Consider the following 13,443-nt stretch of genomic DNA (forward strand, 5'->3'; position numbering starts at 1 on the left):
CTTGCTGGACAAGGAACTCTATGAGGGACTCGATCCCAGGACCCTGGGATCATGACCTGAGCTGAAGGCAGATGCTTAACTGACTGAGCCACAGGCATCCCAAATTTATATGTCAAGAGATACTGGGTGGTTATTATAATAATAATATCTGAAATTTTTCAAGTACTTTTTTATGTGTTAGCACTTCAGATTCTCACTCAAAATGTGTGATTTAATAAACAGATATCTGTAGGTTGGAAAACAGAAACAAAACAAGAACACAGATTGCTAACAAATACTAGGCTTCCTATTATCAAGTAGTTTTTTTAATTTAAAATATTAATAACAAAAACAGTAACAGTAATATGTACCATTTGTGGAGCTCCCACTGTGTGCAAAGCATTTTAAAGACATCATCTTATCATCTCAGACATGAAGTTACTATTGTTATATGTTATTATTTGGCTTAAAGAGACCAAGTTTCTTGTCAAAGACCATGTAGCTAATAAGTAACGAGTCAGGCAACTATCCTTATCATATAACAGCCCAAACTACATTTGTCCCACGATAGCCTATAAATCTCATTTTATTATTTTTAATTTCATTAATAAACTGGAATGCTTTTACAAATAAGGAAACAAAATTTTATAGGGGTTAAATATCAGCTTATATCTGTTCAATTTAGAATTTCAATTGAACTGTCCTTAATAACAAAATATAAAGTCTTTCCATAGAAATGACACAGTGCCAAAGCTCTAAGAAAATAAGTGGAGAGGATCGTGTCCATCGAACATTTATCATTAGGCAATGGGTAGCCATCAGCAGATCAAAAATACATGAGGCAAAATGGAAGAAAAATTATAGTAATATATAATGTGTTTTGAGAAAGTATTAGTTTAATCCAGTCTCCCAGTTTTGAAGTTCATTGATAGTGCTGTAGAATCTGGAATCATGATCATACTTCTAAATCATATGAGTTTCTCCAAATACCATATTCTGAGGACTCTGAATCCCACAAGTCCAGCTTTCTTCTTCCTACCTTTGCTCTCTTCCTCTCCCACAGCTTTCTCCAGTCTCTCTCTTCACATGGACAAAGCCATTTTCCAGGCTTGTTTGACTTTTTGCCCTTGATCAAGGAACTTGTCTTCTCAGAGCCTAAATACTTGATCTTTTCATATCCGATATTGTTTTCAATAATTTATTTGAGGACATTAAATATTTATTGATCATTTAAAGGTATGAGTAGGCCAGGTTTTTTAAAAGATCATGAAAACCTAAGAAAAATGTATGATGTCAGTATTTAAGTTCTAAAGGAAAAGAAGGAACAAATGTAAAACTCAAGGAAAGAAGTACCATGATTCACAGGTAGACCTAGTAGATGTTTATATTTAAATATAATTTGATGGTTTGCAATAATCTTAATCTTGCTTCAGGCAGTATGCTCAAATGGACAAGGGTGTAAAACTGCCTTGTGTATTAGAAATTGCAAGAAGTGGGGCGCCTGGGTGGCTCAGTTGGTTAAGCGACTGCCTTCGGCTCAGGTCATGATCTTGGAGTCCCGGGATCGAGTCCCGCATCGGGCTCCCTGCTCAGCAGGGGGTCTGCTTCTCCCTCTGCCCTCTTCCCTCTCATGCTCTCTGTCTCTCATTCTCTCTCTCAAATAAATAAAATCTTAAAAAAAAATTATAAAAAAAAATTATAGAAATTGCAAGAAGTTGTGTTTACCTGGGCAAAAAGTTTCAAGAGAAAGCATAGGATCATAACACACAAGAAAAAGGTAGGGCTATTCTTGTTATACAGCCTTGTAAAACACACATGCACACAAACGCACATGTGCACACACAGAAACATGGTTGCTCTTGTCAAACACTTTGAGGGATAAACGTGGAAGGATGATGTTTCTCAGTAATTCTTTAAAGGAAGTCACAAAGGCCAATGAATTTAAATAAAAAATCACAGAGACCCCCATATAAGAACTTTAGTAAGTATAGCTGTAAAAAAAAAAAAAAAAAAGCTAAAATATTCAACACAACTAGTGTTGAAGTTAAAATATGTCATGTGAATCAAGGAGAAAAGGTAGAATGAACCATTTAGAAATATTAAGAGATACTGTGGAGTATTTCTCTAGATAATTTCTCAATTTCCTAATTATTTATCTTCATATTAAGAGAGAAAGCAATATGAGAACACTTGGAATGAATTATACATGTAAAGATCAATCTAATATACTAAATTTTTAAAAGACCTCCAATTTCTTTTTTTTTTAATTATTATATTCCAGTGGATAAGATGTCTTTGAAGTGTAAGACTTGGCAGTTTGGTTGTCCAGCTATAATACCTCACTTATTAGAGGAAAAACAATCTTTTGAAATGTTTTCATACTTGGTCTGTCAGGATAAAGAAATTATTATGGAGGCAAAGTATTAAAAAAACAATTAGAAAGTGACAAGTTATAAATAAAAATGCAAGCTTTTATGAGAGTGTCAAATTTAATATTCATATAATATGCCAGTTTAGAAAAATGTTGCCAGAATGTGATATCTAACTCCTTTCTTCTTGATGAAGCTAAATCTTGTGAATTACTTGAGATGATATGTGTATAGATATTTTTATTTCTATTTGAACATATGTTTCTTTACCCTTAATTCCTGTCACCAAATTAAAGGCCACAATGCTTATTCCATAACATGCCCAAACTGTGGACATTCATTCATTTCACATTCCAATCCTAAACATTGCATATTTCCAGACAATAGAGTTGTGCAATCATGTTTTTAATATATCTCACGTAAGCTTGTTAAGATTATAGCTTAGACATTATGTGCTTTAATTTCAGTATCTGAAATAATGTAAAACCCACTTAAAGATGATTTTTAGTGTGTCTTTCCTATGATAGATTTTATGCCAGAGAAAGGAAGAACATACATCTTTGACTTAAGGTATGCCATACTAACCTGCCCAAGCATGCATGATACAGTGTTCAGGTGACTTTTATTTTGGCCTTATAAAACTATTTAATACAAACACACTGCTGGTGTCTACCAGACATTAATAAAAATTCATTATATGTTTATTCACAATAAGCAAACCACTTCTCAGCCTTTTGCAAAACAACTGAGTTATTAGTACTTTCCTAGAACTCACTAATTTTTGGAGTTCCTTAAGCATATATCCATTATTAGGCTGAGAATTTTCTACCTAAACACAAAGGAGCCTCTGGCTGTCCTGAGATCTGTGGGTTTCTTTCAAGGTGTGTCAGATACAATTTTTGAGTAGACCCAAGAGCAAGAGGATCCTAAAAGATTCAATGTTTTTAAGCTTAACAAATTCATTTATTTACTCACATATGTAACAAGAGTTTATTGTTTGACTGTTTTTGTCAATTCCTGAGCTCTGTCTTGGCATAAGCACAGATATTTGACTGGTTGCACTTCCCAAACATGGTGGCTTAATAGTATTTGTTTATTGGTAGTATAAGTGGATATTTCCATACTATATATTTCAAAATTATGTATTTTGTGTAAGAATTGGCAGATTATTTGAAAATATTTAAAAATGTATTTTATCTCTATTTATATAAAATAAATGTTTTCTTAATTTTTTTTCTTCTGAAAGTATAAACATGGTTTATGAGTGGCATTTGTATACTCAGCATTTCCGAACTTCAAAGAAAATGCTGATGTGTAGCAAAATTTCTAGCTAAACTTTGCTTTTGTTCTAAGGTCACTTAGGTTCCAATGATTAAAAATTTTCAAGGATGCACTTCATATTAATCTTGGGAGGAGCAAAGATTGACTGACCTCTGCCGAAATTAAATATAATTCAAAAAGCTGCATCATTCTTAAAAGTAGCTTTATTTAAAATGTTCATCTTCAAATTATTTTTCATCTCGTACTTTTTCTTGTTTCAATTTAATACATTATGTCTTACAAAAAGAACATTGATAAATCTATTCAAACTGAAAATAATTCTGTAACAGTAACAAGAACAAATAATAGCCTCAATACATACGGTTTCTTCTTTATGATTTAAAATGCTTTGGAGGTAGTTTTTCTAATCTGTAAAATATCCCTGAAAACACTGCATTATTTTACTGATGAGGTTATTACACCAAGGTCACAGAGCAAGAAGGAGCAAGGTTTTAATATATTCTAGCATATACTCTTCTTCCCAAGTTATACTTTCTTCAATAAAGTCAGAATCTAGTGAAAACATGTCCCAACTATGTATTTGAAAATAAAAAATATTCTTTTGACCTTTGCTAGCTATTAACTAAAGCACAATGAAGCTGAAGCTAGGCTCCTGAGTGTTCAAAAGTAGTGGGGAAAAAAATGATTGGATAGGAGGAATGCCTGCCAACTCAGACTAAAAGCTGGTTTTCAGACTTTTTTGGAAGCATTAATATATAGTGATTTTTCATGCTATTCCATTCAAGTATTTTCTTAAGCTCTGCAGAGAGAAAATTTCAACATGATCCTGATGCTCTGAGGGTTGTAATCTCTCATGTCTGTATCTGGAGGGTGTTGCGAAACAAGTGTTAAAAGATTTTCATATTTTACTCTGACAAAAATAAAGAACATCCGGTGTTAGTTTTTTGTTTGTTTTCAGGACCTGATTGAACATTTGTGCTTACATGTTTCATGTGGGGAATTTTCACAAGAAAATATGTGAGAAGTCTTAGTTCAGAAAAAGAAAATTTCTGTGAACTATTAACAAGCTACATTTGATGAAAAATGTCACTGAATACCTCGTTGAGTGAGAGTGTCAATTAGATTATCAGCCCTTGATATGATTGAAAGGATTTGTGAAACCAGGCAATATTTGTTTTAGTAAAAACTCAGAATTAATTTGGTTTACCTTTGTGAAGCTGTTTAGCATCTCTCTGGATCTCTGCTTCTTCATTTATAAAGTAGGTATAAAATATAAAATTCATTAATTTAATGTATGAATTACATAAACTTATGAATATTAAACACTAAAAGTAAAATAACCACTCAAGAAATGTAATTTATTTTCTTGCCATCCACATTACTTTTGATTTTCCTTCCCAGACAGTACTCTGTGTATCACATTTATAAAAGCAAGAGATTGACACCATATTAACTATTTTATATTTAGAGAGAATGGTTAAGAATATATGAAGTTTCAACATACACAAAAGTAATTGACTGTCAGGAAACCAACTGGATTGGGGAACCCAGAAACCATAAGTAGTTCCTTTTGATTATTGCAAAGACACTGAACAACAACTTAATCAATTGATGTCTGGTTTAGAGAATGTTTTACATGCTGAATAGCCACCCAAAATCATTCATTATCAAAATATAAGATAAAACCTTAAGCATATTTAGTGCCTAAATAGTTTCTATTATTCATATGTATGTTGCATCCCTACTAGTAAAAATGAGCAAAATTTCTCACCATTGGAAAGAGTCCAGAAACTACAAACACATATTAGAAAAACAACTGTTACTTAGGGCCAGGTGCAGTAATTTGGAACAAATTATATTAACTAATGATATTTACCTGACTCTCAATCTCTACCTGTATTTCCACACTGAGTATATAAGTAATCCATAAAATATGCTTTTATTGAGATTGTTTTATGTTACCTTCTATCTGTCTGTGTGAGGGCCAGTTATGAAGCAGAACATTTTTCCCCCTAAAAGTGAAATGTAAAATGTCCTCTTCACTGCATTTGAAATCCATTCACTTTTTACAGTGAAATCCATTCATATTTTTACATCATCAAACGTTGGTTACCTGAGATAGCTTTAACATTCAGGCATGCTTTTGTGGTCACAAAAGAATTTCACAAAAAGTGAAATTCTTCCAAGATTATAATAAGCATATCTTTCTATGGGGACCTTACAAAAGGAAGCTTAGCAAAACAACCTGCCACTGCACAGGTCTTGGACCTACAACTGATATTTATTATTCCTCTTCTCTGTTATCTATCCTTAGCTCCCCTGACTCATCTAACATCTATTTGTCCATAGTGGCACAAACCATATCCTCATCCTTGAAGCTTTTGAATTCCTCATTATTACTTTCTCAAGCCATTGTGCTGTGCTTGTCTATTTACTATCAAGAAGGGGTAAGGTAATATAAAGGAATACCCAAGTATAGCCACCCCTTGGGAATATTGTACTTCAGTTCCAGACCACCGCAATAAAGCAAATATTACAATAAAGCCAATCAAATGAATTTTTTGTTTTCCTAGTGCATATAAAAATTATGTTTACACTATCCTGTGGTCTATTAAGGGTTCAATACCATAATGTCAAGAAAAACAATGTACATACCTTAATTTAAAGAATACTGCTGAAAAATGCTGATAATCATCTGAACTTTCAGCGAGTCATAAACTTTTTGCTGGTGGAAGGTCTTGCCTTGATGTTGATGGCTGCTGACTGATCAGGGAGATGGTTGCTGATGGTTGGGATGGCTGTGACAATTTCTTAAAATAAGACAACAGTAGAGTGTGCCATATTAATTGCCTCTTTTTTCAGGAATGATTTCTCTGTAGCATGCAATGCTGTTTGATGACATTTTACCCACAGTAGAAGTTCTTTCAAAACTGAAGTGAATCTTCTCAAACCCTACCACTGCTTGATCAACTGAGTTGATGTAATATTCTAAATTCTTTGATGTCATTTCAACAATCTTTAAGACATCTTTACCATGAGTTGTTTCCATCTCAAGAAACCACTTTCCTTGGATAAAATTAACAAGACAGGAAAGAATGGATGTTGGTGAGGATGCAGAGAAAGGGGAACCCTCTTACACTGTTGGTAGGAATGCAAACTGGAGCAGCCACTCTGGAAGATAGTATGGATGTTCCTCTAAAAAGTTAAAAATAGGGCGCCTGGGTGGCTCAGTTGGTTAAGCAACTGCCTTCGGCTCAGGTCATGATCCTGGAGTCCCTGGATCAAGTCCCGCATCCGGCTCCCTGCTCGGCAGGGAGTCTGCTTCTCCCTCTGACCCTCCCCCCTCTCATGTGCTCTCTCTCATTCTCTCTCTGTCAAATAAATAAATAAAATCTTAAAAATAAATAAATAAAAATAAGAAGTTAAAAATAGAACTACCTTATGACCCAGCAATTGCACCACTAGGTATTTACTCAAAGGATACAAAAATACTGATTCAAAGGGGCACATGAACCTTGATGTTTATAGCATTATCAACAACAGCGAAATTATGGAAAAAGCCCAAATGTCCATTAACTAATGAATGGATAAAGATGTGGTAAATATATACAATAGACTATTATTCAGCCACCAAAAAGAATATCTTATCATTTGCAATGATGTGGATGGAGCTAGAGTGTATCATGCTAAACGAAATAAGTCAGTCCAGAGAAAGACAAGTACCAGTTGATTTCACTCATATGTGGAATTTAAGACACAAAACAGGTGGGGCACCTGGGTGGCTCAGTCATTGGGCAGCTGCCTTCGGCTCAATTCATAATCTCAGGGTCCTGGTATTGAGCCCCACATCAGGCTCCCTGCTCGGTGGGAAGCCTGCTTCTCCCTCTCCCACTCCCCCTGCTTGTATTCCCTCTCTCGTTGTCTCTCTCTCTGTCAAAAAAAAAAAAAAAAAAAGGAAAGAAAAAGAAACAAAACAGGTGACCATAAGGGAAGGAAAAAGAAAAGAAAGAGGGGTAAACCATAAGAGACTATTAGCTGTAGAGAACAAACTGAGGGTTAGTGAAGAGGAGGTGGGCAGGAGATGGGCCAAATGGGTGATGGGTATTAAGGAAGCCACTTGTGATGAGCACTGGATGCTATATGTAAGTGATGAATATCTAAACTCTACTGCTGAGACCAATATTACACTATATGTTAACTAACTAGAACTTAAATAAAAACTTGAAAGAAACAAACAAAAGAAACCACTTTCTTTGCTCATCCACTAAAATCAACTCCTCTTCTTTTTTTTTTTTTAAAGATTTTATTTATTTATTTGAGAGAGAGAATGAGATAGAGCATGAGAGGGGGGAGGGGCAGAGGGAGAAGCAGACTCCCCGCTGCGCAGGGAGCCCGATGTGGGACTCGATCACAGGACTCCGGGATCATGACTTGAGCCGAAGGCAGTTGTTTAACCAACTGAGCCATCCAGGCGCCCAACTCTTCTTCTTCTTCTTCTTCTTCTTTTTTTTTTTTTTAAAGATTCCAACTCCTTTTCTTTTAAGTTTTATTATGAAATCACAGCAATTCAGTCAGGTCTTCAGACTCCACTTCTAATTCTAGTTCTCTTGCTATTCCCATCATATCTGCAGTTACTTCCTCCAGTGAAGTCTTGAACCCCTCAAAGTCAACTTCTTCCAAATTCCTGCTCATGTCAATCTTTTGACCTCTTTCTATGAATCACAAATGTTCTTAATGGCATCTCCTTTCCAGAAGATTTTCAATTTACCTTACCCAGATACATCACAGGAATCACTCTTTAGGCAGCTATATCCTTACAAAATGTGTTTCTTAAATAATAAGGCTTGAGAGTTGAGATGATTCTTTCCTGGGCTACAGAATGGATGCTGTGTTAGCAGGCATGGAAACATTAACCTCCTCGTACATCTCCATCAGCACTCTTGGGTGTCTAGGTGCATTATTAGTGAGAAGTCATATTTTGAAAGGAATCTTTTTTTCAGTAGGTCTCAATAGTGGGCTTAAAATATTCAGTAAACCATGTTGTAAATAGATATGCTTTCATCCAGCTTTGTTCTTCCATTTATAGAGCACAGAAAGAGTAGATTTAGCATAATTCTCCTTCTTCTTCTTCTTCTTTAGATTTTATTTATTTATTTGACAGAGACAGAGCGAGAGAGGGAACACAAGCAGGGAGGAGTGGGAGAGGGAGAAGCAAAGCAGGTTTCCCACTGAGCAGGGAGCCCAATTCAGGGCTCGATCCCAGGACCCTGGGATCATGACATGAGCTGAAGGCAAGACGCTTAACTACTGAGCCACCCAGGTGCCCTGATTTAGTATAATTCTTAAAGGCCCTAGGATTTTCAGAATGGCAAATGAACATTGGCTTCACCCTAAAGTCACCAACTGTATTAACCACTAACAAGAAAATCATCCTGTCCTTTGAAGCTTTAAAGCCAGGCATTGACTTTTCCTCTCTATCTGTGGAAGTTCTAGATGAAATCTTCTTCCAATAGAAAGCTATTGAATAAACACTGAAAATCCGTTTGTTGGTGATAGTTCATTAACTGTCTTAGCTAGATCTTCTGGATCACTTGCTGCAGCTTCTATATCAGCACTGGCTTCTTCACTTTGCACTTTGATGTTATAAAGATGGCTTCTTTCCTTAAAGCTCATGAACCAACCTCTACTAGCTTCAAACTTTTCTTTTGCAGCCTCCTTACCTCTCTCAGCCTTCATAGAATTGAAGAGAGTTAGGGCCTTGCTCTGGTTTAGACTTTGACTTAAGGAAATGTTATGGCTGGATTGATCTTCTATGCAAACCACTAAAATTTTCTCCATTATCAACAATAAGGCTGTTTCACTTTCCTATTTTCCATGTATTCACTGGAGTAGCACTATTAATTTTTTTCAAGAACTTTTCCTTTGTATTCACAACTTTGTTAACTCTTTGGTATAAGAGACAGAGCTTTTGGCCTATCTCACCTTTCAGCATGCCTTCTTCACTAAGCTTAATCATTTCTAGCTTTTGATTTAAAGTGAGAAATGTGAAATTCTTCCTTTTCACTTGAACACTTAATGGCTATTGTAGGATTATTAATTAGCCTAATTTAAATGTTGCTGCATCTCAGGGAATAGGAGGCATGAGGAAAGAGAGAGAGAGACCAAAGAATGGTCAATGGAGTAGACAGAATACACACATTTATTAATTAAGTTTGCCATCTTATATGGGTGCTTGTGATGTCCCAAAATAATTACAGTATTAGCTATATCAACTTTGTTAGGTGGGAACCCACACTGTTGGGCACATGTATGATCTTCAACCCCAGAATGGTTACTTCAACCGTGCTCAATGTGCCAGCAACAGGGTGGCAAATGACAGAGATGACTCATGTCAATTTGCCAAGTTACACTGTTTACCCAGTTATTTAGTGTCTCTTCCATGGTGAATGCTGAGTGCTGATAAGAACACAAAGAGGGTATGTCCAATCTTACATATCCATTCACAACACTCTACCCTATATTCCTTTGTTCCTGACTTTCTCATATTTCTCTTTCCAGGCACCAAGTCTTTTGTTATTGCCCATAGGTCCATGTATATTCTAACATCAGACTATAGTTCTTCCCACCCAAAGTGGATGGTCAGGTGTGAAGCTCTGCCACTTCAGAAGTTTTCTTTCATGACCATCTTTCAGGAGTGAGTTTATCATGCAGCCACAGTAACGTTTAACATCTACCTACATTCTAAGCCAACTCACAACTGTGAACCAAACTGGGCTATTTCCCCCTCCATCATAAGAAATGCCCACATAGACATGGGCACTGCTCAGTGTTGGTAAATTGTGATGGGTGACATGATAGTCCGAATGGCCTGTTTATACTAAGGTCCTACTCCTATTTGATCCTGGATGTACCACTTCTGACTTTCAACAGATAGACTTGTTCTTATAATGTGGTTGGTCTATGATACTCATCTTATTATAGGAAGTTCTAGCCTCAAGGTCTCTTTTGTGTCTGGTGGTCAGAAGTTCCACATCTTTGGCAGTGTGTCAAAAACTGTTTTTCATAAGTTATATAATCTCCTACTGCAAATGACTTGTCTTTACTCCAGTAAAGACTAGAAGTATTCATTTTATTTCTCCTATCGGGGCTTGCCATTAACTCCACATGGCATTTTTTTCCAGCACCAATACTTCCAATAACATAATACAAGAAGCAGAGCTACTTGCATTTTAGCCTGAAGCTACTGCAGAGCCCTTTCCTGATCTGGATATGACTAAAAGCCGTCAGTGTTTTTTGTCACTCGTGCCAATCAACAAATTGGCTGAAGCATTATTTTTTTTTTTTAAAGATTTTATTTATTTATTTGAGAGAGAGAGACTGAGAGAGAGAGCACATGAGAGGGGGGAGGGTCGGGAGTGTCAGAGGGAGAAGCAGACTCCCTGCTGAGCAGGGAACCCGATGCGGGACTCGATCCAGGGACTCCAGGATCATGACCTGAGCCGAAGGCAGTCGCTTAACCAACTGAGCCACCCAGGTGCCCATGGCTGAAGCATTATTACCTAGATAAGGAACATGCTGCTTCCAGAACACAGAGACTTACCAGGTATTGTGCTTACTTTTTGTGATGGAATATGCAAGACATAATATTTGCCCATTTTCCACTCTCTGGACTGTGTGTCTCCTACCAAACCTTCCAATTCTAGCACTTCTTGCTTTCTCAGTCTGTCAAGCATGATTTCTATCACTGTAGGTTAGTTTGTTTATTCTGGAGTCTCATAGCATGTATTTTTGCATATCAGGCTTCTTTCACTTAATAATTTTACGTGAATCTAAACAGTGGATAACAGTAGCAGTTCCTTTCTATTTATAAATAATGTTTGATTTTATATATATATATATATATATATATATATATATATGGCAAAATTTTCTTTTGTTGACAAACATTAGAGCTATTCCTAATTTTTGGCTATTATGAACAAAACTTAGGAAAACTCTTGTATAAAATTACTTGTGGATGTATGCTACAACTTATGGTAGATAGAAGGGGAACTTTGGGGTAATGGGATAGAAATACGTTCAATTTAAAAAACAGCCCAAAGGGGACACTTGGGTGACTCAGATGGTTAAGCGTTTGCCTTCGACTCAGGTCATGATCCCAGGGTCCTGGGATAGAGCCCCACGTAGGGCTCCTGGCTCAGCAGGGAGTCTGCTTCTCCCTACAAATCATTGACTTGCAGGAGTTAATTATGTATTTTATATGTTAGCCCTATGTCCAAAATATATGCTGCATATATGTTCCCTCAGTCAGTGGCTTCCTGTTTATTTTCCTAATTTGATTTACACAAGTCTTAATTTTGACGAGCCCAAGTCATCTTGTCTTTTATGGTTTGCTTTTTCTGTGCCCTTCCTTAGAAATTTTTGTCTACCTCAAGGCACAAAGAAATTTTCCTCTCTTTTCTTCCAGAAGCTTTATTATTTTAGTTTTACATTTAGGTCTATCACCCATCCCTAATTGATTTTTGAGTAAGGAATGATATATGGGTCATATTATTAATTAATCTTGTAGATAACAAATTGTTCCAGTATAATTTCTTCAAAATATTTTCCTATATCAATGAATTGTTCTGGCACCAGCTTAGAAAATTATTTGACTGTGTATTTGTTTGGATAGATATGTGTATACGTATATTGTGCACACATATACACACATACACACACACATATATATATGTATTTATATATTGCTAGACTCTATTCTGTTCCATTTTAGCTATATGTCTATACTGATACCACACTGTCTTGGTTATAGTAACTTAACATTGTCTTTCCATTAGTTTTCTATTGCTGCATAACAAATTACCACAATTTAGAAGTTTAAAATAATACCCATTTATTATCTCTCAGTCTTCTAAGTCAGAAGTCTGGGATGTCATGGTTGGTTTCCCTGAATTCATTGCTTAGGTTTCACAAAGCTGAAGTCAAGGTGTTAGTCAATTGAGTTCCCTTCTGTAGCTTGGGATTCTCTTCCAAACTTATGCTGTTATTTGCAGAATTCAGTTCAACTGTAGGACTCCCTCGTTGGCTGTTGACAAAGACTTACTCTCAGCTCTGTGTAGCTGCTCTCTGGTCCTTGCATATGACCCCATTCATCTTAAAAGCCAGCAATGGCATGTTGAATTCTCCTTGTAGTTCAAATCTCTGAAACCAGTAGGTGATTCTTTGAAACTATCAAGCAAATTGATAAAACTTTATCCAGTCTGATCAGCAAAAGTAGAGAAAAAGCAAATTTCCAGTATCAAGAATGAGAGAAGTACATAACTACAGATCCTCCAGGTATTAAAAATAACAATAACAATAATAAGACAATATTATGAACAACTTTATCTTAATAAATTTAACAATTTTCTAATTTCTTTGAAAGACATAAAATGTCAAACCTAATTAAAAATAGATATCATGGATACCTCTATGTCTATTTTTAAAATTAGACTTTTAGTTACAAAACATGCACAACAGAACTCCAGACATACATACCTTTACTGGGGAATTCTACCAAATCTTTAAAGAAAAAAAAGTAAGAATTCAATATAAATTATTCCAAAATTTGAAAATAAGGCAATACTTTAATCCTTCTATAAGGTTAACATTATTCTGATAACAAACCAAACAAAAACATTAAAGGAAAAAATAAGTGGTTGTTAAACAAGCATCTGCTAATGTCCACCATCCATACCTTTCAAAAACGTGTCAACAAATCAGTTTTAGAAGGAAATTTCCTCAGTCTAATACAGGTTGAAGAAATACTTCCAGC

The sequence above is a fragment of the Mirounga leonina genome, unplaced genomic scaffold, assembly GCF_011800145.1.
Source record: "Mirounga leonina isolate KUSES-001 unplaced genomic scaffold, KU_Mleo_1.0 Mir_154, whole genome shotgun sequence".
In the NCBI taxonomy this organism is placed as follows: Eukaryota; Metazoa; Chordata; class Mammalia; order Carnivora; family Phocidae; genus Mirounga; species Mirounga leonina.